Below are 17923 nucleotides of genomic sequence, written 5' to 3' on the forward strand. Positions count from 1 at the left end.
CATTTAGTTTTATTTGCATTTAAGAGCAGTTGGAGGCCACGGAAGGAGAGTTGTATGGCATTAAAGCTCGTCTGGAGGGTTGTTAACACAGTGTCCAAAGAGGGGCCAAAAGTATACAGAATGGTGTCGTCTGCATAGAGGTGGATCAGAGACTCACCAGCAGCAAGAGCGACATCATTGAGGTATACAGAGAAGAGAGTCGGCCCAAGAATTGAACCCTGTGGCACCCCCATAGAGACTGCCAGAGGCCCGGACAACAGACCCTCCGATTTGACACACTGAACTTGATCGGAGAAGTAGTTGGTGAACCAGGCGGGGCAATCATTTGAGAAATCAAGGCTGTTGAGTCTGCCGATAAGGATGTGGTGATTGACAGAGTATGCAGCTTTCCAGGTTTTAGGAGTAGATTGATCAGAGCTCCTCTCAAAGAAGGGGGCAGAAGACCATTTTCGTAAGATTCCTAAAACATATCCAGGAGGAGAGTGCACAGTTTGTTTTTAAATCTCTTGTAGATGTCTGGGCCAGATGCCCTCCCCACCCTCATACTATCAATTGCATTGGAAATTTCCTACACAGTCAGCTCAGCATTAAGAATATCCTTAGACTCATCAGAAATATTGGGAAACTCCAATCTATCTAAAAAGCTAGCCTGGGTATCAGTTTCAGGAAGATACTCTGAGGCAAATAATTTTTCATAAAAGGATTTAAAGGTATTATCTGCCGAGGGTCTACCGTCACAGCTCCCCTGCATCTTGAATCGAATTTATTGCTCTCTCTGTTTGCTGCTGTTTGATTCGCCAGGCCAACAGCTTCCCAGCTTTTTCACCCTGGTAATAATATGATTGGTTTAGTTTCAATAAGCTTGCTGCAGCTCTACCCGCAGAAATGCTGTTATATTGAGCCCTGAACAAGCGCAACTCCTTTTGTGCACCTGTGGAATTAGTGAGGAAAATTTCTCTCTCCAGAGTTTTAATTTTGGTTTCAAGTAATTTCATTTTTTGACAAGTATTTTTTGACTTGGAGCTGGTGAAATTTCTAATTTGTCCCCTTATGAAAGCTTTAAAGTCTTCCCATCTAGTACAAGTTGAAGTCTGTGTTGTATTAAATTGAAAAGTATAGGTCAATTTGCTGTCCAATGTATTCTGTAAAACTTGTATCTTGCAGCCATTTAGGTTGGAAGCGCCATTTAGGTGGGTCACCTATTAAATTAGAATTGGTATATCTAAGAGATGCTGGAGCATTGTCGGAGATAACAATGCTATCAAAAAAGCAATTTTCAATTGTAGAGCGTAATGCTGCTGAGAAAACAATTGTCGATTCGGGAATAGGTCTGGTGAGTGCTAGAGTAACAGTAGTATTCCACATCATCTGGTTTCATTTCTCTCCAAATCTCTAATAAGTTTAAATCCTTCATAAAGCGTAATGTGGGAGTAGTTCGAACCTGAGGTGCGATCTTAACAGGATCCAAAGTGCAATTAAAGTCTCCTGCAACAATATAATTACCTGGAAGTGTGGAAAGGTTTAAAAACAAATCATTAAAGAATTCAGAGTCATCTTCGTTGGGACCAGAGTGATCTTCGTGAACTGCTCGGACAGCAAGGTACCCCGTATAATAACATATCTGCCGGCGGGATCACAAATTGTTTGCAATATCTGATATGGAATGGACTTATGGATAAGAATAATAACTCGTCTTGCATGGAAACTAAATGAGGCTGCAATGATTTGCCCAGGCTACCCAGGCATATCATATTGCCAGATAATAGATGTGATTCTTGAAAAAATATGATCTTCACCTGAAGTTGTTTTGATCTACTTATTACCTGATTTATTTTGCAGATTTTATTTAATCCCATACAGTTCCAGGATGAGAATTTGACCTTAACACTATGAGTCATCGAATTTACCAGGTACGCTTGAACTATAACATTGCCCCATAAGAGCACATTGGATCAGCCAAACCTCCCTGGGCAAGGGAGTCAACAGCCAGTGGAATCACGTGGCGCGAAATACACCTAAGGAGGCTGAAGAAATTTGGGCCTAAATATATAGGGAGGCGGAGGAATTTCGGGCCTAAATATACCTAAAAAATGCTATAACTTCAATTTCTCAAACATATGACTATTTTACACCATTTTAAAGACAAGACTCTCATTAATCTAACCACATTGTCCGATTTCAAAAAGGCTATACAGCGAAAGCAAAACATTACATTATGTCAGGAGAGTACCCTGCCAAAAATAATCACACAGCCATTTTCAAAGCAAGCATATATGTCACAAAAACCAAAAGTACAGCTAAATGCACTAACCTTTGATGATCTTCATCGGATGACACTCTTAGGACATTATGTTATACAATACATGCATGTTTTGTTCAATCAAGTTCATATTTATATCAAAAAACAGCTTTTTACATTAGCATGTGATGTTCAGAACTAGCATACCCACCGCAAACTTCCGGTGACTTACTAAATTACTCATGATTAACGTTCACAAAATACATAACAATTATTTTAAGAATTATAGATACAGAACTCCTTTAAGCAATCGCGGTGTCAGATTTTAAAATAGCTTTTCGGCGAAAGCACATTTTGCAATATTCTGAGTACATAGCCCGGACATCACAGGCTAGCTATTTTGACACCCACCAAGTTTGGCCCTCACCAAACTCAGATATACTATAAGAAAAATTGGATTACCTTTGCTGTTCTTCGTCAGAATGCACTCCCAGGACTTCTACTTCAACAACAAATGTTGTTTTGGTTCCAAATAATCCATAGTTATATTCAAATAGCTCCGTTTTGTTTGTGCGTTCAGGTCAGTATCCGAAGGGTGACGCGCGAGTGCATTTCGTGACAAAAAAATGCAAAATATTCCATTACCATACTTCGAAGCATGTCAAACGCTGTTTAAAACAATTTTTATGCTATTTTTCTCGTAAAATAGCGATAATATTCCAACCGGGCGACGTTGTATTCATTCAAAGGCTGAAAGAAAATTTTTTAGAATTAACATGAACGCGCATCTCCAGTGTCAGTGTTCTCAGCCTGACCACTCACAAAATCTCCTGCTGTTTTTCGCCCAGAGACAGGAGAGACGTCATTCCACTTTCTGGCGCCTTCTGAGAGCCAATGGAAGCCTTAGAAAATGTCACGTTACAGCAGAGATGCTGTTTTTTTGAACAAATTGTCAGACAGGGCACTTCCTGTATGGAATCATCTCAGGTTTTGGCCTGCCATATGAGTTCTGTTATACTCACAGACACCATTCAAACAGTTTTAGAAACTTTAGAGTGTTTTCTATCCAAATCTACTAATTATATGCATATTCTCGTTTCTGGGCAAGAGTAGTAACCAGTTTAAATCGGGTACATTTTTTATCCGGCCATGCAAATACTGCCCCCTAGCCCCAACAGGCTAATATCAAATCAAATCAAATCAAATGAAATGTATTTGACACATACACATGGTTAGCAGATGTTAATGCAAGTGTAGTGAAATGCTTGTGCTTCTAGTTCTGACCATGCAGTAATATCTAACAAGTAATATAACCTAACAATTCCACAACAGCTACCTTATACACACAAGTGTAAAGGAAAGAATATGAATATGTACATAAAAATATATACATGAGTGATGGCCGAACGGCATAGGCAAGATGCAGTAGATGGTAAGAGTACAGTATATACATATGAGATGAGCAATATAGGGTATGAAACATATAAAGCCGCATTGTTTAAAGTGGCTAGTGATACATTACATCAAGATGGCAGGATGCAGTAGATGTTATAGAGTACAGTATATACATATGAGATGAGTAATGTAGGGTATGAAAACATTACATGAAGTGGCATTGTTTAAAGTGGCTAGTGATACATTACATCAAGATGGCAAGATGCAGTAGATGGTTTAGCGTACAGAATATACATATGAGATGAGTAATGTATGGTATGAGAACATTATATAACGTGGCATTGTTTAAAGCGGCTAGTGATACATTTAATTACATCAAGATGGCAAGATGCATATGGGATGAGTAATGTGAGTAATGTAGGATATGTAAACATTATATAAAGTGGCTAGTGATAAATTGATTACATTAATGTTTCCATTATTAAAGTGGCTGGAGTTGAGTGTTGGCAGCAGCCACTCAATGTTAGTGATGGCTGTTTAACAGTAGAAGCTGTTTTTCAGTCTCTTGGTCCCCGCTTTGATGCACCTGTACTGACCTCGCCTTCTGGATGTTAGCGAGTGAACAGGCAGTGGCTCGGGTGGTTGTTGTCCTTGATGATCTTTTTGGCCTTCCTGTGACATCGGGTGGTGTAAGTGTCCTGGAGGGCAGGTAGTTTGCACCCGGTGATGCATTGTGTAGACCTCACTACCCTCTGGAGAGCCTTCCGGTTATGGACGGAGCAGCTGCCGTACCAGGCGGTGATACAGCCCGACAGGATGCTCTCGATTGTGCATCTGTGAAAGTTTGTGAGTGTTTTTGGTGACAAGCCCAAATTTCTTCAGCCTCCTGAGGTTGAAGAGGCGCTGTTGCATCTTCTTCACCACGCTGTCTGTGTGGGTGGACCATTTCAGTTTTTCCGTGATGTGTACGCCGAGGAACTTAAAACTCTCCACCCTCTCCACTACTGTCCCGTCGATGTAGATAGGGGGCTGCTCCATCTGCTGTTTCCTGAAGTCCACAATCATCTCCTTTGTTTGTTGACATTGAGTGTGAAGTTATTTTCCTGACACCACACTCCGAGGGCCCTCACCTCCTCCCTGTAGGCCGTCTTGTCGTTGTTGGTAATCAAGCCTACCACTGTAGTGTCGTCTGCAAACTTGATGATTGAGTTGGATGCGTGCATGGCCACGCAGTCGTGGGTGAACAGGGAGTACAGGAGAGGGCTGAGAACGCACCCTTGTGGGGACCCAGTGTTGAGGATCAGCGGGGTGGCAATGTTGTTACCTACCCTCACCACCTGGGGGCGGCCCGTCAGGAAGTCCAGGACCCAGTTGCACAGGGAGGGGTCGAGACCCAGGGTCTCGAGCTTAATGATGAGTTTGGAGGACACTATGGTGTTAAATGCTGAGCTGTAATCGATGAACAGCATTCTTACATAGGTATTCCTCTTGTCCAGATGGGTTAGGGCAGTGTGCAGTGTGATGGCGATTGCGTCGTCTGTGGACCTATTGGGGCGGTAAGCAAATTGGAGTGGGTCTAGGGTGTCAGGTAGGGTGGAGGTGATATGGTCCTTGACTAGTCTCTCAAAGCACTTCATGAAGACGGAAGTGAGTGCTACAGGGCGGTAGTCATTTAGCTCAGTTACCTTAGCTTTCTTGGGAACAGGAACAATGGTGGCCCTCTTGAAGCATGTGGGGACAGCAGACTGGGATAAGGATTGATTGAATATGTCTGTAAACACACCAGCCAGCTGGTCTGCGCATGCTCTGAGGACGCGGCCGGGGATGCCGTCTGGGCCTGCAGCCTTGCGACGGTTAACACGTTTAAATGTTTTACTCACGTTGGCTGCAGTGAAGGAGAGCCCACAGGTTTTGGTAGCGGGCCTTTGTCACTTGTTAATAAACTTGCACACTGAAGTTGTGGTCAGCTTTTCCGAAGGGAGGGCGGGGGAGGGCCTTATATGCGTCGCGGAAGTTAGAATAACAGTGGTCCAGTGTTTTACCAGCCCTGGTAGCACAATCGATATGGTGATAGAATTTGGGGAGCCTTGTTTTCAGATTAGCCTTGTTAAAATATATATGTGGTTTCCAGTTTACATAGAGTCCAATGAAGTTATTTCAGGGCCGTCAATGTGTCTGCTTGGGGGGGAATATACACGACTGTGCTTATGATCGAAGAGAATTCTCTTGGTAGATAATGCGTTCGGCATTTGATTGTGAGGAATTCTAAGTCAGGTGAACAAAAGGACTTGAGTTCCTGTATGTTGTTATGATCACACCACGTCTCGTTAATCATAAGGCATACACTCCCTCCCTTCTTCTTACTAGAGAGATGCTTGTTTCTGTCGGCGCGATGCATGAAGAAACCAGGTGGCTGTACCGACTCAGATAGCGTGTCTCGAGTGAGCCATGTTTCTGTGAAACAAAGAACGTTACAGTCTCGGATGTCTCTCTGGAATGCTACCCTTGCTCGGATTTCGTCTACCTTGTTGTCAAGAGACTGGACATTGGCGAATAGTATGCTCGGGAGCGGTGAGCGATGTGCCCGTCTACGGAGCCTGACCAGAAGACCGCTCCGTCTGCCCCTTCTACGGCACCGTTGTTTTGGGTCGCCGGCTGGGATCCGATCCATTGTCCTGGGTGGTAGGCCAAGCAGAGGATCCGCTTCGGGAAAGTCGTTTTCTTGGTCGTAATGTTGGTGAGTTGACGTTACTCTTATATCCAATAGTTCCTCCCAACTGTATGTAATAAAACCTAAGATTACCTGGGGTAACAATGTAAGAAATAATACATAAAAAAACAAAATACTGCGTACTTTTCTAGGAACGCGAAGCGAGGCGGCCATCTCTGTCGGCGCCGGAAGTATACCAGTAGACCTCTGTTACCACCATAAACAAAAACACAAAGGACGCTTTAAAGCACGTCATTGTACAAAAACACATGCCTAACAATCAAGCACAAATGTGTGATTAACCCTCTCCACCTCTCAGTGACACTCCGTATAAGGTGCTCAACAGATCCACATACAGGTGAGTAACGTTGTCCACTGCAGACAGTACATTTTCGAATTTGATAGAGAATTCTGCATTCATATCTTTGATGGCCTTGAGGATATCTTTGGAGCTAACGGCACTGCACGTGTTTGTCACCGCAGTCCTGCTTCCACCACTAGCACATGAAGCTAGCACAACGCCTTTCACTTATTACGTCTGCCTTTTTGGTTTGACTTTTCTTTGTCCGCATTATGGGTTTTCGAAGCTAATAAACTATTACTGCCTTTCCTGGTACATTGAGCTTAAGGGTGAACTTATTTCAGGATGTATTTCAAATTTGTAGCAGAGCTGAAAAGATATGACTGATCAGCTCTGCGCCATACCGGAAGCCCCTTGCTTGTCATTTTACCTTATAATCCATCCATGCTCTGATGAAGGTCTTGTGACAGAAATCTTAGCCTAATTAAATGAAATGTATGCATTAGTCCTGAGTGTGTGGATATTTATTCCATTACCTTATAATCCATTGAAATTATACAGTATATTATATGAAATCACTCCTAAATTATTTGAATTGTTTGCATAGGGTTACTTACTAAGGTTTTCATATTCCCTTTCAAAAGCTTTCAAACCTGGTTTCACAGCCAGAAGCTAGAGAGAAGTTTTTCCATTGAGCCTATGCCATGCTCGCAAAGTCTGAACTGAGCATCAATACAGGACTAAGATCAAGTCGTACTACACCGGCTCTGACGCTCGTCGGATGTGGCAGGGCATGCAAACCTTTACAGACTACAAAGGGAAGCACAGCGGAGAGCTGCCCAGTGACACGAGCCTATCGGACGAGCTAAACTACTTCTATGCTCGCTTCGAGGCAAATAACACTGAAACATGCATGAGAGCACCAGCTGTACCAGAAGACTGTGTCATCACGCTCTCCGCAGCCGATGTGAGTAAGACCTTTAGACAGGTCAACATTCACAAGGCCGCAGGGCCAGACGGATTACCAGGACGTGGACTGCGAGCATGAGCTGACCAACTGGCAAGTGTCTTCACTGATATGTTCAAACTCTCCCTGTCCGAGTCTGTAATACCAACATGTTTTAAGCAGACCACCATAGTGCCTGTGCCAAAGAACACTAAAGTAACCTGCCTAAATGACTACCGACCCGTAGTCTGTAGCCATGAAGTGCTTTGAAAGGCTGGTCATGGCTCACATCAACACCATCATCCCAGAATCCCTAGACCCACTCCAATTTGCATACCGCCCCAACAGATCCACAGATGATGCAGTCTCTATTGCACTCCACACTGCCCTTTCCCACCTGGACAAAAGGAATACCTATGTGAGAATGATATTCATTGACTACAGCTCAGCGTTCAACACCATAGTGCCCTCAAAGCTCATCAATAAGCTAAGGACCCTGGGACTAAACACCTCCGTCTGCAACTGGATCCTGGACTTCCTGATGGGCCGTACCCAGGTGGTAAGGGTGGGTAACAACACATCCACCACGCTGATCCTCAACACAGGAGCCCCTCAGTGGTGCGTGCTCAGCCCCTCCTGTAATCCCTGTTCACTCATGACTGCACGGCCAGGCACAACTCCAACACCATCATTACATTTGCCGATGACACAACAGTGGTAGGCCTGATCCCCGACAACAATGAGACAGCCTTTAGGGAGGAGCACAGAGACCTGGCCATGTGGTGCCAGGACAACAACCTCTCCCTGAACGTGATCAAGACAAAAGAGATGATTGTGGACTACAGTAAAAAGAGGACCGAGCACGCCCCCATTCTCATCGACAGGGCTACAGTGGACCAGGTCGAGAGCTTCAAGTTACTTGGTGTCCACATCACCAACAAACTAACATGGTCCATGACAGTCATGATACGGGCACGACAAAACCTATTCCCCTCAGGAGACTGAAAAGACTTGGCATGGGTCCTCAGATCCTCAAAAGGTTTGACAGCTGCACCATCGAGAGCATCCTGACTGGTTGCATCACTGCCTGGTACGGCAACTACTTGGCCTCCAACCGCAAGGCACTACAGAGGGTAGCGCGAATGGCCCAGTACATTACTGGGGCCAAGCTTCCTACCATCCAGGACCTCTATTTTACATTTTAGTCATTTAGCAGACACTCTTATCCAGAGTGAATGCATACATTTCATACATTATTTTTTTTCTTCCATACTGGTCCCCCGTGGGAATCGAACCCTGGCGTTGCAAACACCATGCTCTACCAACTGAGCCACACGGCGGTGTCAGAGGAAGGCCCTAAAAATTGTCAAAGACTCCAGCCACCCTAGTCATAGACTGTTCTCTCTGCAACCACACAGCAAACGGTACCGGAGCGCCAAGTCTAGGTCCAAAAGGCTTCTAAACAGCTTCTACCCCCAAGCCATAAAACTCCTGAACATCTAGTCAAATTGCTACCCAGACTATTCGCATTGTACTGGCACCCCCCTGTATATATTGTTATTTTACTGCTGCTCTTTAATTAGTTGTTACTTTTATCTCTTATTCTTATCCATATTTTTTGAAACTGCACTGTCGGTTAGGGGCTCGTAAGTAAGCATTTCACTGAAAGGTCTACACCTGTTGTATTCGGCGCATGTGACTAATAACATTTGTTTTGATTTGAATTCACAATGCATCATACACAATATTGTCTGACAAGTAATCTAATGGGCATTTAAAAAATTTCTGATCTGGAACTGGTGCCTATTTTTCTAGAATTCCAATTCAAGCATTATTCCAATGGTAAACGCTTTCTTTCCTAAAGCTTTGACCGACAATACATCCCTGTTACCACAGGTAACTGATATGCCTCTCAGGATTAAGCATCCTATCCCTTCTTCACATTCTTAGAACGTGACACTTTTGTGGATTAACCCAATAGGGTAATACTATCTTTTGCATTCTTAATATAGCAGTAACATGGCATATAAAACTATGGTTTCATCGTCTTAAAATGTTTTACAAACCAAGACAGAATTGTGTGTGCAGTTTAAAGGGAGCAGTATAGGCCTAGCAGTTATTGTATATCCATTGTTATGAGTCACATTTTGCAAGAAGCACCAGCCTCCTGCAGCCACCAATACTGTCGCCCAGAACACGCTCTTCAGGGGGGTGATCTCATTTGGTTATAGATTACATAATCTTCCGGCCAGTGCTGGTTTAGCACCATGGTCCTAGTGCCAGTAATTGTTCCTCATCTGCTGTAATTACGGGACACAGTGTGTCTCAGAGTGGATTTCCTGTTGTCTTTCAAGTTTTAGGGGGCATTTTGCCACTGTAAATCGTGTCACATTGGATTACACGCTTTGAGATCGTACTGGGTAGAGATGTGTGCCACATTCCTCAGTTTGTCTGGTTTGCTCTGCTCCATCCCAGTCATCCCATCCTATCCTTCCCAGTCTAATGCAGGGACCCATGGAGGACAGACTGTACCTCTAGTAATCCCGCTCATTGCTCATGGAACGGTGCTTGGGCTCCATGTGCTTTCCTACCGCTCTGCTAAAAGCCGCTTTATGCTCACAGGGAAAAAAACTCCCACTTCAAATTCACTCCATTCATTAAAATCCCAATTTAACCAACACCCATCTATTTTTGTGACTACCTGGATCTACAAATAGTTTTTTAAGTATTGAAATCAAACCATATGGATTTCAATGAAAAGCATTTGAATAAACATGAAAAGCTGAATTTAAGAAGCGCATGTCATAATAAACAGCATATAAACACTCTAAATACGTCAAGAGCCGGACAAGGAGACTAAGAAGGGGAAAAAATGAATTATTTGGGCTAAATTATTTCAATTATTTCAAGGCTATAGCCTACAAAGAAATAGATTGTGAAGTATTTATAATTGCGACACAATAGACTGGTAGGGACATAAACGTGAAGCATTTAAACAACATTTAATTGTATTAAATCATTATAGTCTATAAATGGTGCATATAGTCTGTGACTTATTTAGAATTAAATACAAATTAAATGAAAAATGACTTATTAGTGACTTTGAATTCATTTTTAGAATCCATTTTTAGAAACACGAGTTTGGCCAGTCTGTGGCTTCAGGCTCATGCGATGGTGCCTGGAGAGCCGGTCAGCAGCGGAGAATGTCCTCTCCACATTTAGCCACTGTGGATGCTAAACACCCTTTTGGCCACTCTTTCCAGGCTGAGCAGAGAGGTAGGCCTAAATGGTTTTCGCTCACATACTCTGGTGGAGACATTGCTTGGCATGTTGGATCCCCTGCTTGTGAGAGAAATCAAGTTGGGCAGTCAACATGTCAAGCAAAAATATCTCCACTGAGTTCATCAAAAATGAAGAGCTCATACTGCAAATACAAAACATTAAAGGCACCTGCTCTTTCCATGACAGGTAAAACCAGGTGAAAGCTATGATCCCTTATTAACGCCACTTGTTTCAAAACATTTAAAAAATAAAAATGTATTTAACCTTTATTTAACTAGGCAAGTCAGTTAAGAACAAAGTATTATTTACAATGACGGCCTACACTGGGCAAACCCGGACGACACTGGGCTAATTGTGCGCCGCCCTATGGGACTCCCAATCACGGCCGGTTGTCATACAGCCTGGATTCAAACCAGGGTGTCTGTAGTGACACCTCATGCACTGAGATGCAGTGCCTTAGACCGCTGCACCACTCGGGAGGCCCAAGTGAATCCACTTCAATCAGTGTAGATGAATGGCAGGAGACAGGTTAAGAAGCATTTTTAAGCTTCGAGACAATTGAGAAATCGATTGTGTATGGGTGCCATTCAGAGGGTCAAGACAACAAATGTAAGTGCCTTTGAACGGGGTATGGTAGTAGGTGCCAGGCGCACCAGTTTGTGTCAGCACAGAAAAAAATGTATGAAATTGTATGAAATGTATGCATTCACTACTGTAAGTTGCTCTGGATAAGAGCGTCTGCTAAATGACTAAAATGTAATGTCAAGAACTGCAACGCTGCTGGGCTTTTCACGCTCAACAGTTTCCTGTGTCTATCAAGAATGGTCCACCACCAAACGGACATCTAGCCAACTTGACACAACTGTGGGAAGCATTGGAGTCAACATGGGCATTGGCACATCTGTGGGAAGCATTGGAGTCAACATGGGCCAGCATCCTTGTGGAACGCTTTCGACACCTTGTAGTGTCCATGCTCTGATGAATTAAGGCTGTTCTGAGTGAAAGGGGGGGGTGCAACTCAATTAGGAAGGTGTCCTTAATGTTTTGTACACTCAGTGTAGGTATGCATTATAATTACAGTCTGTCTTCTATTTGGCCGTGTACTGTAATGGTAAGGATGGCTGGATATCATTATGCACTGGCGGAGGTGAAGTGAAATTATGAATACGAGATTGCTCTGCCCAATATAATGAGGCATCACAGTTTCACCTTCACAATAGCTAAGCCTAATGAAAGTCAATGGCTAAACGTATCCCAGAGTAAATTAGATGACTTCTTGGTTAGAGGGGCTGTTGTTTGGCGCATAAATGATAGGAGAGGTGGTTAAAGGCATTCGTTTTCCCCTGAGGGGATGCATAATTCCAAAGAATCTAATAATGGCGGGAGTAAAGGAGAGAGGTTCCTTCACAACATGAGAGAGGGTGAGCTGTTTTCTGATGCAACAAGACCTGTGGCAAACAAAGCTGGACCAGCATGTACTGTAGTGTACACCTCAAAAGGAGACACTGTTACACAGTTAGATTAGAAAAACAGATCATAGGTATGCTATTCACTGTATGACAAGACAGCCTCATCTAAAACCTCATTCATATTGAAGATTGTCTCTTTTTAGAACAGGATACATATAATTGTGCTATAATCACTATTATTGCACTACATTGGAAAATCTCTTAGGCCAGCATCGACCAGAGACATGATTTCAGTTCTAAGTTCCACCATGCGCTGTGATTTACCCAAGAAAGATAATGAGCTCATCGTCATCTGAGTGTGCCTCACTGTTTATTTTATCCAGCGATCCGGCTACTGAGTAGACTTAATTTCACATGGGCCAATGAGGATGAATAAATGTTGCATTGCACATGGTTAGGATATCAAAGTTGGGTATTAAAGAACGGAACAAGGGCATTGAAAGAAGTCTTTGAGATTGTTACACAATGATGGTCTAAACGCACTGAGCTGAGTAACTGAATGGTGTTTGCCCAAGACCATTTCAATGTAGTGACCTGGAATATATTTTGTAACCTCTTACTTTACTGCCTCCCTTGCTCTCCTTAAAACTTTGTACGATGTCCATCCAATGAAAGAATGGTTTTACATAATCATATGAATGCCTCTCCTGAGATGTCTCTGTCTGCTGTTTCAAGTGCGGCTGCCATGGAAGCTCATCACATAATGCACAACACTGAGACGCTCTATAAAGATGACTGATTGACATGTCGTTAGATACATGCGTGCATAAGATAACATATGATTAGAACTGACAAACTGACTGTGACTAAGACCAAAAATGCACAGATCACATTAATGAGTAATGTTGACCGAGCCCAAAAAGAGGCGAATGTTATTGCGTTTCTCACTTCTGTCACTCAGAGAAACATTATAGTGACGTTGAGTCACAATTGTTTTATGTAGCTACAGTATAGTATAACAGATAAATGGTTAACTGAAAATGAGAAAGTAACGCCAAACCTCAAAATTGAAAATTATTTGTAAAGATTAAGGTTTTTAATCAACAATCGTGCATTTGAAGACAATCAATATGTCACAAATGTAATCCATTAAACTACATTTTATGTAGCAAGATATTTTCAGAGGAAGAAATTAAAAGTTTTCACACATTAAGTGAGAGAGTTTGTTTAACACTCCAATAACAGCTGTGCACAAAGGGTGGGGTGATTGATAGTTATCTGGTCGAAAAAACATCACCAAAGAAGGAAGGTTCTTATAACTGTGAAAAACAAAATAATTCCTGGAAGGCCACACTGTTCAAAAGACAACAAACAGTATAATCCAGTCATTCCCTCAGATGTTAACAAAGGGTCCAATCCATCGGTGAACCCAGCAGCTGCTGCAAACCATGGGGCCAGGCAGAAGAGTAAATGCACTTAAAGAAGCAGTCTGGGATCTTAAGCACTTACAAATGTGTAACATATCGTACGAATTGCAACGACATAACATATCATATGATTGGACAAATGACGTAGTACACAACTGTGCACAATTTTCGAGGACCTATTTTGGCTCGTGAGCATTGCCTTCAAAACTACTGGCTGAAATGATACAAAACCTCTGTAGCATCCCTTTAACAGACAGTGAGACAGGGAGCAGTGATCCGTTCCACAACCCCATCATTGTGGTCGCATATCTCCAGACCCCCATCCCAATAGCCATAGATACATCACTGGGTTGGAGGTGTGGGTTGTGTGGAATGAAGAGCGGTAGAGGGACAGATTATCTCTAGACTAGAGCTAGATCTCTGTGCATCCATGTACAGCACTATATTCAAAACAGAAATGCACTTACTGTAAGAAGACTGCCACTCTGATGTTCTTCAGAAGGGATTTCAAAACCAATTGAGCTCAAATAAAAGGGACACAACCCTTTCCTCTGTAGTAATAGATGTCAGGGGTATATTGCAGTGTTCAGGAATAACTCAGCACCATAGGCGCTTATGATGTTTTCACCTCTCATTTGGCTGTTCTTGTTAGCCACAAAATGAGATGAGCAAAGCATGCTAGAGAAATCTATAAATAAACATGAATAGAGGAGAGGGATCAAAATCCCCCATGAATAGCTCATACTTTGAAGATGTGTATTGGCTGAGCATGTGCGATTCTGCTGCAGCTGGTGTTCTGTCTTTTTTAAGGGGTCCACAATATGGTCAAAACAGAAGAGATAGAGTTTTGAGACATTCATATATGTATTTAGCTAGAGGAAATAGAATAAACGTGACACGGTTTTGGTCACAAAGGTCCCCCAGACGGCAGCCTGTAGGCAATCATTCCACACAGTCAGAGGAGTCAAAGTACTTATCAGGAAAAATACAATAAAAAATACAATGCCAGCAACATAATTAAAAGCATAACAACATAATTACAAGCACAACAACATCATTAAAAGCATAACAACATAATTAAAAGCACAATTTAATTATGTGTTGGATGACTAATCACAGTTTAATATGGAAAAGATGGTGTTCAAAAGAGACACAAGGTGCATCTGACTATGTGGAGAAAGGGGGCTATGTTGCAACCAACCTCAGCATTATAGCCTGTCTGCAGTCAAGAGCTATGAAGACTACTGTACCTTCCCTGGCCGCACCGCACAAAGCAAAGCAGCCCCTTGTGCCCTAGATGAGTTAACTGAGCTGCCTGAGCACCAAGACAAATCTCAGTAGCCTGGAGCAGCCATTCACGGCTCATGGTGTAGTCTACTATATCAGCATTATGCATGAGATGATCATGCACAACCATTATATATCACGTCTGATGGTGCCCCCTCACACACCTCAATATATTTGTTTTTAACATGAAATAGCTTTTTCTATAATTCAGAAGACAGGAAGTGTAATAAATTATTGAATCAGGGTGTTGTTTTTGTTTCACCTTTGCCACTGCCCATAAGTGAAAATGTGAAGCATGAAAAAGATTGCATGAAAAAGATTGCCACTCTTCAGAAGGGATTTCAAAACCAATTGAGCTCAAATAAAATGGACACAATCCTTTCCTCTGTAGTAATAGATGTCAGGGGTATATTGCAGTGTTCAGGAATAACTCAGCACCATAGGCGCTTATGATGTTTTCACCTCTCATTTGGCTGTTCTTGTTAGCCACAAAACCAACCATAACAATGGACCGTGTGATTTACGTTGCAGTTGCCATAACATTGTTAACTATAAAATAATTCGTATATTTCTCATTGCCTTTTCATTTATTGAAAATGAAAAATAAACTTCCCAGCATTTCGAAAAATACTAGTAGTCTATAGCCTATGCGGAGGGATTGTGGAATTCATAGACACTCATACTGACATGCAATGTATCCACTATTATGAGAGACATTTAAAGTAGCCTTTTAACATATGTATAAGCTTATCAAGTCAACTAATAAATACTTACTGAGTTGTTAAACAGAATGTTTTTTCCTCTTCATGAAATTGTATGATCAGAGAAATGAGCCGGACATAAGTGGTGGTATTTATCGAGTGTCTCTATGTCCTTTAAAAAAATATATACATTTTCGTAGCAGCTTTGGCTCTCTCATTCAGAATCCCATCGAGAGGTTGCGCGTAAACGCTGGTCCACAGAATCCCAGTCCGTGCACACTACACTCGTAAAAAGTCCCGCATATGCCTCACTCCTCTTGGTTTGGGGGAGATGCTCCTCGATGTAATCCCGAGGCACCCAAACAATTAGCTCAGCAGTGACAGAGCTCCAACTCCTACGTCGCCTTCTCACTCACAGGTGCTTTGGTTTAGTCTTTCAACAACTAAGACACTCCAAAAATGCTGCCAGTCTGGAGGAATACTGTGACAGAGTGATCTCTGAGTCGAGATTTATTAACATTCTGCGCATCCCCGGGCTTCAGCGGTTGTGCAGAGGTGGTGAAGCGCTCACTGATGACACGTGAAAACGCGTGCAAATGAAATCCAGCACCAGTCAGGCTCTCAATACACACCCTGCATGCTCTAATTTCCACATTCAAAGCCAAATGGATAGTTTTTTTATTTTATTACATGGCACACGGTCATTTATATGCGTTGCCCATTTGGAATTAGTCACAGCCATCCAAATGGAGGGAGTTACAGCTGTAGTTTAATTTCACGACTGTCAGGGTAATTTGTGTAATACCTCATGGTAATTGCATAGTGAATGTTATGAGCATCATATCGTCCTGAGATGATTATTCAATTAAGACCAGTATTCAAAGTCAACAGACCAATTTAAATGTATTCCACTGTAGGGCTGGTGCATCTAGTTATATCTACTACATCTATTTAGCTCTAGGCCTAAATGCAATATCCTACAGAAAATGTATCACAAATTGTGTTGAAAGATCAATGTTTCATAAAGCAACCAATAAACAGGACATCTTCATTAAATAGTACACGCAAAACACCAGTCTCAACGTCAACAGAGAAGAGGTGACACCGGGAGTTGCAAAGTTGCAAAGAAAAAGCCCTATCTCAGACTGGCCAATAAAAATAAAAGATTAAGATGGGCAAAAGAACATAGACACTGGAAAGAGGAACTCTGCCTAGAAGGCCAGCATCCTGGAGTTGCCTCTTCACTGTTGATGTTGAGACTGGTGTTTTGTCGGTACTATTTAATGAAGCTGTCAGTTGAGGACTTGTGAGGCGTCTGTTTCTCAAACTAGACACTCTAATGTACTTGTGCTCTTGCTCAGTTGTGCCTCCCACTCCTCTTTCTATTCTGGTTAAAGCCAGTTTGCGCTGTTCTGTGAAGGGAGCATTTCACAACGTTGTACGATATCTTCAGTTTCTTGGCAATTTCTCGCATGGAAAAGCCTTCATTTCTCAGAACAAGAATAGACTGACGAGTTACAGAAGAAAGTTATTTGTTTCTGGCCATTTTGAGCCTATAATCAAACCCACAAATGCTGATGCTCCAGATACTCAACTAGTCTAAAGAAGGCCAGTTTTACTGCTTCTTTAATCAGTTTTCAGCTGTGCTAACATTATTGCAAAAGGAGTTTCTAATGATCAATTAGCCTTTTAAAGTGATAAACTTGGATTAGCTAACACAACGTGCCATTGGAACACAGGAGTGATGGTTGCTGACAATGGGCCTCTGTACGCCTACGTAGATATTCCAATAAAAATCAGCCGTTTCCAGCTACAATAGTCATTTATAATTTTAGCAATGTCTACACTGTATTTCTGATCAATTTTATTTTAATGGACAAAAATTGTGCTTTTCTTTAAAAAACAAGGACTTTTCTAAGTGACTCCAAACTTTTGAACGGTAGTGTATGTGTGCGCATTTTATGTGTGTGGGCGTATGTAGTGCATGTGTGTATGTGTGTGTTGTGGTGTCATTGTATATATGTGTGAGTGTGTGGTTAGAGTCAAGTGTATGTGCATAGAGTCAGTGCAAAATGGGTCAGTGCAGGTAGTCCGGGTAGCCATTTGATTAGCTATTTAGCAGTCTTGTTTAGAAGGTTTATGGCTTGGGGGTAGATGCTGTTCAGGGTACTGTTGGTTCCAGACTTGGTGCATTGTTCCACTTGCGTTGCGGTAGCAGAGAAAACA

General features: G+C 42.3%; 1 protein-coding gene across 1 annotated transcript in view; it reads right to left on the bottom strand.

Moving 5' to 3' along the window:
* LOC106565730 (contactin-3) overlaps nucleotides 1-16206 on the bottom strand; it is a 92148-nt gene extending 75942 nt beyond the window's left edge. The window contains exon 1 of the mRNA XM_014133161.3: nucleotides 15771-16206. The gene's annotated coding sequence lies outside the window, so the exon portion shown is untranslated. The remainder of the gene's footprint in view (nucleotides 1-15770) is intronic.
* Between the last annotated feature and the right edge of the window lie 1717 nt (nucleotides 16207-17923).

Source organism: Salmo salar, chromosome 12, assembly GCF_965601325.2.
Source record: "Salmo salar chromosome 12, fSalSal1, whole genome shotgun sequence".
Lineage (NCBI taxonomy): Eukaryota > Metazoa > Chordata > Actinopteri > Salmoniformes > Salmonidae > Salmo > Salmo salar.